The 10,744-nt window shown below is 43.9% G+C and overlaps 1 protein-coding gene and 1 long non-coding RNA gene across 14 annotated transcripts in view; one reads left to right on the forward strand and one right to left on the reverse strand.

Annotated features, from left to right (window-relative positions):
- The window catches only part of LOC145532581 (general transcription factor II-I repeat domain-containing protein 2), a 46,933-nt gene extending 43,248 nt beyond the window's left edge, over positions 1-3,685 (reverse strand). For all 13 annotated transcript variants that reach the window (XR_014073380.1, XM_081558030.1, XM_081558027.1 and 10 more), the window contains exon 1: positions 3,508-3,685. The gene's annotated coding sequence lies outside the window, so the exon portion shown is untranslated. The remainder of the gene's footprint in view (positions 1-3,507) is intronic.
- Positions 3,242-5,783, forward strand: LOC145532605 (uncharacterized). Its single transcript, XR_014073423.1, has 2 exons — positions 3,242-3,434; positions 5,611-5,783. It is a non-coding gene; the product is annotated as an uncharacterized LOC145532605 (long non-coding RNA).
- The last annotated feature ends 4,961 nt before the right edge of the window (positions 5,784-10,744 follow it).

Below are 10,744 nucleotides of genomic sequence, written 5' to 3' on the forward strand. Positions count from 1 at the left end.
ATCATAACTAACGAACCATGATTATAAGATAATTTTGTGGTTTCTCACCTTGAGAACATTTCCCTGAGAGAAAAAAAAAATCACTGCATTCTAATAAAGCTAAAAATCCTAGACAATGAGAGCTAGTACCACAGAGTTCAAACCCCCAAAGCCAATATAGTGACTGAAAATCAAAGCACTGTGTATGTTCATTTAGATCACAGATTTTACACTGCGCTTAACTTTTTGCTTTTTTAAAACTGGAGATGTAAAACAAAACAAAACAAAACAAAACTGGAGATGTAAACTAAAACAACTCTCAAATCTCAAAAAGCTTTCCCAGAAATCTTTGAGGACTTTCTCTCCTTTTCAATGTTATATTTTACTAATGAAAAGCAAACATCAAAACCAGACTGCCTCCTATTTTGGTAAATAAAGTTTTACTGGAACACAGCCACACTCATTGGCTTACATCTTGTCCATTGACTGTTTTTCCACAAAGGCAGGGTTGCAGGCGACAGAGACCATGTGCCCTCAGAGCTGGAAATATTTATTATCTGACCCCTTACAAAAAAAAGTTTGCCCATCCCTGTTCTAGATTTCATTTCCACCACTTATAATTTTCATCATCTGGAATAGCACCCACTCCATTTATCAAAACTCTCAAATCCTGAAACAGACGTCTGCTTTGCTGTTTGAGCTGTTTCCAGATTTTCCTTTTCAAAGGTTAATTTTTTCAGGTCCCTGAGGCCCCAACTGTAATTAGCAAGTTCCTAAAGTGCCACCTTCTCTCAGGTCTACAGTAAATGGAAACTGCAAACCCAAGTGTACCTATTCACCATTCAACAGAAACATACTGAAGTGGTCAAGAGGTCAAAACTTCCAGTTATACATAAGTTCTGAGGATGTAACAGACAGCTTGATGACAACAGTTAATAACGTGTGTGTGTGTGCTCAGTCGTGTCTGACTCTTTGAGACCCCATGGACTGTAGGTTCCTCTGTCCATGCGATTTCCCAGGCAAGAATACAGGAGTGGGTTGCCATTTCCTTCTACAGGGGATCTGCCTGACCCAGGGATCGAACTCACATCTCCTGTGTCTCCTGCCTCAGCAGGTGAATTCTTTACCACTAAGCCACCTGGGAAGCCCATAGGTAACAATACTGTACTGTATATTTGAAAGTTGCTGAGAGAATTGATCTTACCACAAGAAAAAAAAATTGTAACTATGTGACGTGATGGATGTTCACCACTCATTTCACAATACATACATATGTCAAATCACTACATTGTACTCCTAAAACTAATACAATGTTATATGTCAATTATATCTCAATCTGGGAAAAATATTCTAAAAAAAGAATAATAACAAATTTCAAGACAACAAGGACTCTTCTGGAAGGACCAAGGAGTATGGAAAAGCACTAGAAATGTAACGTATTTTCAATGTCAAAAAATGAAAAAAAATTAGTTAAAATTAAATGCTTAACAAATAGTCAAGTACTTCAGCTTAGCCAAACAAATGCTTAAAATTTTTAAAAATGTAATGCGCACCTGCTGTGTGAAAACATATACTGCTGACAGGAAGGACAAGGGGGCAACCAAAGTGAATAAAATCCACACCCTGTGCTCTGGAGTGAGACAGACTAGCAAAGACACAGCAGAACAGCGGGTAATAAAGGCAAAATGGGAGCCAGATGCCCCTGAAATGGTCCAGGCTGCTGTCAACAACGTCGGGGATGAGAATGAAGGCATGTGAGCAAGTTCTAAAGCCTGAGAAAAAGCGAAGAGACCATCCAGGCTGCAGGGGTAGGCAAAGACCCAGAGCTCTGGGGAGCAAACATCGGGGCTAAACAACAGGAAGGCAGGAAGAACAGGGACCCACTCCAAATGGACTGACACCTGCAGTTGCCTGGCACCAAGCCCTGTGTCCTCTGAAGGCAAGGTGGCCAGTCACGCAGACCAAAGTTTCCTCTCCAAATGTAAGAAAGGACAAGAGCCTGCTCAGTTCCTCACTTGCGGCTGTGAGCAATACCCAGCTTCCCAATTCCCAGTCTTTTATCTACATATCTGCTTACTTCAAATTACCAGCAGGAAACTAAATGGTGATTTTTGGCCCAGCAATTCCACTCCTTGGTACGTACTGAAGAGTTGAAAACAAATGTCCACACACACACAAAACGTGAACATGAATGTTCACCACAATATTCATAATAGCCAAATAGTGGAAAAAATTTTAAAAAATTCATCATTTGACAGAAAATGAAAGTGTGGGATACCCATACAATGGATTATTAGTCAGCCATAAGAATGAATGAATGAATGAAGCCAGATCCCAAAGATCCTTTTATGACTCTGTGCTTAGGAACAATCTAGAACAAGAACTATTTGGAGTGCGAGAGACATAGGGACAGAATGCATACTGGCAGTGTCCACAGCTGGGGTGGGAAAGGGCAACGACTGCCTTAATGGATATGCCATTTCTTTTAGGGTGATAAAGATGTTCTGGAATTAGCGGTGATGGCTGCACAACTCTGAATAAACAAAAATCACTGAACTATACGGGGCTTTCCAGGTGGTGCTAGTGATAAAGAACCCGCGTAGGGGGCTAAGTGCCATGGGTTCGATCCCTGGCTCGGGCAGATCTCCTGGAGATGGCAACACACTTCAGTATTTTTGCCTGGGAAATCCCATGGACAGAGGAGCCTGGCGGGCTCCAATCCATGGGGTCGTTAAGAGTCGGACACGACTGAAGCGATTTAGCACCGCACACATACCGAACTACACACTTTTAAAGGTGAATTTCATGGAGTGTCAATAAAGCTGCTATTAAACAGCAAGGCTTGGGTTGGAAGGACGGGGAATATAGCCCTCCAAGTCTTTTTTCTCCTTTACGTCTAAATCATAACCGTGATGGAGTGTAGTTCAGGACCAGAGACTCTTCTTCTGGCCTCTGGGATTGGTTTTCTGCTCACAAGCCGGCCGCGGGTGGCCGCCCCACTGGCCACACCCACGACAAAACCCACGTTGCGCGGCAGTCATCAACGCACGCGACAGGAGGGAAGGGATCAGGGCTCCTCCGCCTGGGAGCCGGGCGCAGTTACCAGGCAACAGCGGCTAACCCGCCCCCACCACCGAACCAATCACGCACTTCCGCACGCAGCGCAATATCCCCGCGTACGACCGCCGGAGCATGACCTCCGGCACATCAGGCCCTAGCGTCCAGACCGGCAAGCACCCGCCCCCACCGCCACCGCTCAGCCAATCAGAAGGGAGAGGGAAGCGCGTTCCGTGCGTGCGACCGTTGCCCCCGCGCCAGGGCTTCCCCGCCCCACCCCCACTCCTTGGGCCCTGCCCGCCGGGAACCGGTTCGGGGGGCCCGGCGGGCCGCCGGAGGAGGGGGCGCTCGCAGCGCGCGCCTGGGCCGGCAGCCTCCCGAGGCCTCCGCTCCGCCAGGTCTGCGGGACGAGAAAGTTCCAAGCAAGGCGCCCGCTCTTAATGGCGGCTGTGGCGGGGGCGGGATACGCACCTGAGGTCCCCGCCGGCGGGCAGCGCCCGGCCGGCCGCGGGGTCCGAGGGCTGGGCCACCTGGGAGCGCCTGGGGGCCGAGCGCGGCCTGCAGCGACCGTCAGGAGCCGAGGGCGCGGCGTTGTGGGCGGCGGCCGAAGCCCTGCTCTCCACTATCCCTCCTTTTTCTTTCTTTTCCTTTTTTTTTTTTTTTTGGCTTCCTGGAAGGCAGCCTGGACTCGTGTGTCCGCAGCGCCCCAAGTGGGAGTTGCCGTTTCCGGTGCCGTGGAATCCACTTCAGCTGCATATTGAGTTTGTTGGAAGTCCCTTAGTCCCGCGCTGTTCGAGGCCAGACGTGCTTGTCCATCTTCTGCCTTGGATGAGTGTCTGCACGTGTCTGGCCTCACCCCCACCCCCCGACACCGCCTCCAAACGTGGACGTCCTTTCTTGCTGTTATTTAATTTTACACTTTTTCGCATGATTGCAGTTTGTAGCTTTAAGCGGTGAGGTCACAGCTCCAGTGACCGGTGAATGCCTTAAAGCCATTGAGTTATGTTGTAATACTGCAACAGTTGTGTCCTGACATTTTGATGGGACTCAGTGACATTACTAAGGAGTCGAGAGCTGTCCTGATGGTGCTGGTTCTCCAGCAAATAGTCAAGTATTAATTTAGTGCTGTTTAATCAAAGTCCAAATTACATCTTTATTTTAAATATGCCAAAAGGAGAGTTGGTGCTGTTGTCAGTCGCTAAGTCGTGTCCAACTCTGCGACCCCACGGACTGCAAAAGAATAGGGTAATAGAAACCATTTACCCATTGCTCAGATTTACATAGCATGCCTTATTTTAAAGGACTATTCAGACACAATTGAAGACCCTGTTCTCATTGCTTTTACTTTACTGTCTCGGAGTTCTAATACGCATTTTCTTTTGCAAAAAGGCAGGTGCCCCAAATTCCCTGACTTTTTTTTTTTTGGTGAGTGGCTAACAAAGGTATGCTTTCTAGGAGATGCTATTAAAAAAAGCTGCCCTTCTAAGGTAAAGATAACCGGCGATTAGTTGAGATGGTACCTGCTTTATGACATTTTTAAAAGCGATGTTCGAAAATTCTCGTGGTGTGTTATAGTTGAGTCTTCCTTATTCAGAAGAGTCATGGCCTGTAAAGTCTTAGCAAAGAGGGTTCTGCGAGCCTCTTCACCTTTTTGTGGAATTATTAAACATAACTTTGTTTTATGTGTGTGTGTGTGTTTAAAGACACCGTATTTAATATATTTTGTAGATTCATTAGTTGAATTTACAGCCAACAGTGCTGTAACTCGTGTGTGAAGGAAGCTTAGCTAACACAAAGTGTTTTCTACCTAACGCACATTGCCGTCTTCAGTGCTTACAGTTTGAGGACTATTTTAAATAGCAAAATCATCACACACAAAAAAGCCAAACCCACAAAATGTGGAAAGTGCGGCTTTAAATAGACCAGGAAGAGGACACATGTATGGTGTAAAAGCTGGTGCCACCCTATTCTACTTCAGCCTGGAAAGTGTGTGGCCAGCAAAACAACTTTTTTTTTTTTTTTTTGCCACTCTGCTCTGTCTGCAAATGATAGGGGACAGTAGGGTGAGTAAACCTTTTAAATTTACCTGTGAGTTGTAGTGAGCAGTTGAAATCCCAAATCTGGAGCTAGTGAATAATAATGATTGATTTAAAACTTAACCTGTATATCAAGAGCTTCAGGCTTCCCTGGTGGCTCAGTGATAAAAAAGAATCAGCCTGCAATGCAGGAGATGTGGGTTCAGTCCCTGGATTGGGAAGATCCACTGGAGAAGGAAATGGCAACCTGCTCCAGTACCCTTGCTTGGAGAATTCCATGGACAGAGGAGCCTGGCGGGCATACAGTCCATGGCTGGCAAAATAGTCAGGCGTGACTTAGTGACTCAACAACAACAATATGTAGAAAAGAAATAGAAATTTAGCTAAAATAAATAAGACATTCATTTTTAAATTATTTTTTATTTAATCTTTATCTCATTTAAATAATTTCCTTGTATGTTTCATAAACTTCATATTAGTATAATCATGTGCAAATAACTTGTATATATGTTCTCATGCTTACCAATTTTTCCCATAGGGATGCATAATCAAAATAATTTGAAGACTACTGCCCTAAAAAGTTGGAAGTACCCTTTTCTTAGAAAATTGAAAGAAGAATTTATCCCCAAGTAGTGAGCTGAATTCATCAAGCAGATGGCTGAAACCCATGGTAATATTAAAGTATACCACATTTGTGTGACATTGAAAGACTTAAGATTGTAAAAATGTCATTTCTCCTAGTTAATTTCTCTAAATTAGCTCATGAATTTAATGCAACTCCAATAAAAAAAAATCCCAGTTGGATTTTTTTTAACACAACTTGGCAAGATGATTTTAAAATTTATATGAGAGTAAATGTTATGAATAGCAAAGGCAATTTTGTAAAAGAACAAAGAAGAGGGATTTGATTGAATAAAAATCAAAGCATATTATGAAGCTGTAGCAGGTGAAACGTCATGTTAGTTTGAGAATAAATCAGTAGAAACAAAAATTGAGTTCAGAAATTGACCAGTGTGTAAGGAAATTTATCATATGTTATAAATGGCATTTCAGATCTTCAGATAAAGTCTGTTAATAGCCAATAGTTTGGGGACAGTGAGATATCTGTTTGAAAGAAGAATTATACAGTCTGGTCTCATACCACTCATAAAAATCAACTGCAAATACAAGTGTTAGAGTAAGAGTTTTACAATTACTACAGAACATCCTTATTTTTTTGGGTAATAGTTTTCCTAAACAAGACATAGAAAGCAAAAGCTCTAAGTGATAAAGTTAGTAAAACTAACTACAAGAAAATGAAATTGTATAGAACAAAAGACACAATAAATTAAGAAAAAAATAAGATAAAAATTTTCAACACATTTCAACACAGAACAATTTCTCTGCAAAATATATCAGTCACTTCTATAAATTAGTAAGACAAACAACCTAATAGAAATGTGGCCAATAATATGAATAGACAATTCTCAGTAAAGGAAAAACATGAAATGCTAGTAAGCATGTTTAAACCTTCTAGAGATTACAGAAATAAAAAGTGAATCAGTAATGAAATGTGCTGTAGGTGTTAGATTGACAAACATTTGAAAAGTTTGGGGTGTTGGCTATATGGAAAAATGAATCTACCCATATTCTATTGAAGCACAACTTTTGGAGAACAAATTGAAATCATTTATTAAATTTTCCAAATGAGTATTTTCTGTGACCCAGCAGTTTTGTTTTTCAGTATCTTCCCTGGTTGGGGAGGTTGCATGTGTGTGCTCAGTCATGTCCGACTGTTTGCCACCCGTGGACTGTAGCCCACCAGGTTCCTCTGTCCATGGAATTTTCCAGGCAAGAATACTATAGTAGGTTGCCGTTTCCTCCTCTAAGGGATCTTCCCAACCCACGGATGGAACCCATGTATCCTGCATTGCAGGATTCTTTACCTCTTGAGCCACTGGGGCTTCCCATCTACCCAAGAGATACCCTCAAATAAATGCAAAAGGAGCACATACAAGAATATTCACTGTAATAGAAAAAGCTGGAAACAACTCGAATGCCCATCAGAAGAATGGTTAAATAAGATGTAGTTCACTTACACTGATATCCAAGAGTGGAAAAGAAGGGTAAATCCAAACACATTGTTGTAAAAGTATTTCCAAGTTGCAGCATGAAATACATATTATCTAATTTTTTAAAAACACACACATAGCAAAAATAAAATATTTTTTCCATAGTACCATATATATGTGGTGCTGTGGTTAAATGAGTCTTTAGCCTTAGCCATGTATATAGTGTTTTATTAGTCCTTCTTTCTACAAAGGTTAAAGTCATAGATTAATTGTGTAATTCAAAGTTAATAATAAAAATTAAAATATATATATGACTAATTAAGTTCACTCTTTCCCTAACTGGAGAATTTCAGCTATCCCAAAGTAACAAAGAAATTAGAATGTCTACAGGAAGGTGACATTATGGATGGGGAGAAGATTTAGTTTGGCTAACAATTCACAGACATTTTAATATTTGGGGGTAACTGATATTTTGCTATAGGACCGTCTTTTCTGAATAGCAATTTGGACAAAAATATAAGTCTTTGCCAGCATAAAGCCAATATAGAAAACCAACCAGACTTTGGTAGCAAAATGTAAAAGCCCAGGTGTGACTAAATCCAGGTCTCCTTTGGCCAAACTCAACTTTTCAGCTGTTTTATCCTGTGTCTTCCTTAGTGGGAGCCAGAAAATTAGTGGGTAAACATTGCCACCCAGTGGCTCTGGTTCACCTTGCAGAGCATGACACGGCACCCTTTTGTTGCTAAATCTCAAACCAATGGTTCTTTCAGATATCCCTTAAAAGAAAAATGTTCTGGAAATTCAAAAGACCCAAGTAGGGCTATCGATTGTTTAATTCTGGCAAGTAAAGCCTACTATATACCAGCATTGTCAGTTTTGCAAAAGAACAGATACTTAAAACCAAAAAATGCACTAGATAGAAAGACAGCCCTGCTTATGGAAGAACAGTTGACAATTATATATGCATTTTTTACATATACAAGTATATCATAAGTATATTACTAATTGTGATGGTTGATTTAATATGTAAACTGAGCTGGGCCACAGGATGCCCAGAGGTGGTTAAACATTTCTGAGTGTGCCTGTGATGCTGTTTCTGGAAGAGGTGAGCATTTGTATGGGTGGACTGAGTATAGAAGCTGGCCCTCCCCAACGTGCCTGGGCCTCAGCCAGCCCACTGACAGCCCCGGTAGAACAAAAAGGCAGAGGAAGGTTGAATGTTCTTTTACTTTCTCTCTGCCTGTTTGAGCTGGGACATTGATCTTTCCCTGCCCTCGATCTGGAACCTCCACCATCGCTGCTCTGGTTCTCAGACCTTTGGGCTCAGACTGGAACTACACTAGCAGCGTAGTTCTACATCCAGTCTACAACTGCACCCAGTCTCCTGGGTCTCCAGCTTGCAGATGGCACATAGTGGGACTCCTGTTCCTCCTCTTGGTTCTCAGGAGAACCTGCATACAATAATCTTTACTTAGTTCTCCTTTATCAATATATGTCTCAGCTTTATCAATAAAAGAGCTGGACACAAAGTCTTGTGCCCAGAACCTTAGTTTTGGAGGTTTCAGGAGTGAGGGCAGGGAGAGGTAACGAGTAGTATTGTCCTTTCCATATGGAGGCAAGCTGCCTTTGGTCCTCTTCACCACTGGGATTAAAAAAAACCCATTCACCAGATCAGTATCATCTGGAAGTTCCAGAAACCGTGTTGATCTGTTCTAGTAAAATACTACCCCTGACTGGAAAGCTATGATTGGATTAAGCAATTGGCTATGTTCATAGTAGTTTACAGTTGTCTGCCGTTATCCATCTGGTGTTTGCAGGAGCCAAACAGGCTCTCAGATCTACAGTTCCACCTGGGGTGCAGTATGGCTTCTCGTTTAATACTGCCTAGGTCAAGACAGGGTGAGGAAACCAGTGTGAGATGCTAGAAATGTGTGTCCCAACTGTGTTCCCCAGGGAAGAGGAGAGAGGTGTGGCAAGAGTCAGGCAGGAAAGGCAGATGTCAGGGGCACTGTTGAGGCTGCGTCTGGGGTCCGTGGGCTCCTGATTCTGCCAGGATCCTGAGAAGTGCACAGACGGCCTACCTGAATAGGCCTCAGTGGTAGCATTTATCCATTGGTTGAAGTTTGCCTTAGGGTGTTAATTCCTCGTCTCTTCCAGGCTGTGTGTGTGTGTGTGTGTGTGTGTGTCTGTGTGTGTGGCTGTGTGTGTGTGTGTGTGCGCGCGCGCGCCCTGTGAGCTCCTCTCTGTGTCTGAGCCATCTCTGGACTGTTTGGTAGAGATTTTAAAATGCCCTGCATGCACATGGGACAAGAAGCTTGAAGAGAGCCAAACCTTGCATGGAACTGCTCACCCCACCATGTCAGAGATGTCAGACTAAGGCCGAAAGGGGTGACTGAGGACACTGTGGATGCACCTGCTCCAGTACACATCGATAGAGTCACAAACCCAGGTAAAAGCCCCAGACTTTGCCAAGGGGCCAAAGTGATCTGCCGCCCTTCTTCCTCCGTCTTTCCAGCCTCGTCTCTTACCTGTCACCTCCGCACTCAGCTCTGTCCACCCCGCCCTCCTGGGGGGGTTGGGGTTGGGGGTTGGGGTCCCAAACACACTCCTGGTGTGTGGTCAGGTAGCATTTCACCGAAGTAGTCACACACCAGAGGCAGCTCCCAGGAGCTGCCAGGCATCTCTCTTTCCATCAATACTGGAGGGTTTGCTAATTAGTTTAATGAGTGTTAGAAATGGGTTTAATGAAATTAGCATCTTGTTAGTTGGTGGATCAAAGTTCAATGAGGAGGCTAGAAACCACCCATGATTTGAACAGGGGAAGTTTAATATGAAGAATTATTAATGGTAGCAAGGGATTGAAGTAGCAAGGGTTTGGCTGGCATGAAGTAAAGAGAACTCTAAAGAATACAGGAATAGTAGACACAGAGAGCAGTCCCCAACCCTAGGGCTGAGAGAGGGTGCCTCAGAGACTGTGAAGGACAGGAAACCTGGCATACTGAGTCCATGGGGCCACAAAGAGTCTGATACGACTGAGCAACTGAACAACAAGAGAAAGAGGCCACCCCCAGAGCTGAGACCCAGACCTCGTTGGTAAAGACTGAACCATGGCTCACTGAATGGTAGGGGTCATTGTAGCCCTGTGCTGGCAAAGGTCACAGATGTGCGCTCTGGTACTTCACAGAAATACACTCTTGTGTTGGGGGACAATGAAAGCCTTCCATGGGGAGGTGCTTCATAGGAGGCATTTTGCTATGACATATCCTGAGGGGGCTGCTCTGTGCTGCTGCCCACCGTCTGCTGCAGTAGCTGGGTGCTGGTTGTGGTCATCATTGGTTGGGCTGCTAAAGCAGCGGCACCCTCTGGTTGCAGATGTGGGTGTTGGTCTGCTCCTGTTTGGAGTAATTGAAGATGCCAGATGGGGTATGAGAGCTCCCCCTACCGGCCTGTTCGGTTTTAGCTGAGTTTCTTGAATCAATTCCACTCCTGGAACGAATCCAGTTTTAAAGTACTCCCAAGATCAGCTGGTAAAGAATCCGCCTGCAATGCAGGAGACCCCGGTTCGATTCCTGGGTCGGGAAGATGCCCTGGAGAAGGGAACGGCTACCCACTCCAGTATTC

This window comes from Giraffa tippelskirchi, chromosome 13 (assembly GCF_054371585.1).
Source record: "Giraffa tippelskirchi isolate mGirTip1 chromosome 13, T2T-mGirTip1v1.2.pri, whole genome shotgun sequence".
NCBI lineage: Eukaryota > Metazoa > Chordata > Mammalia > Artiodactyla > Giraffidae > Giraffa > Giraffa tippelskirchi.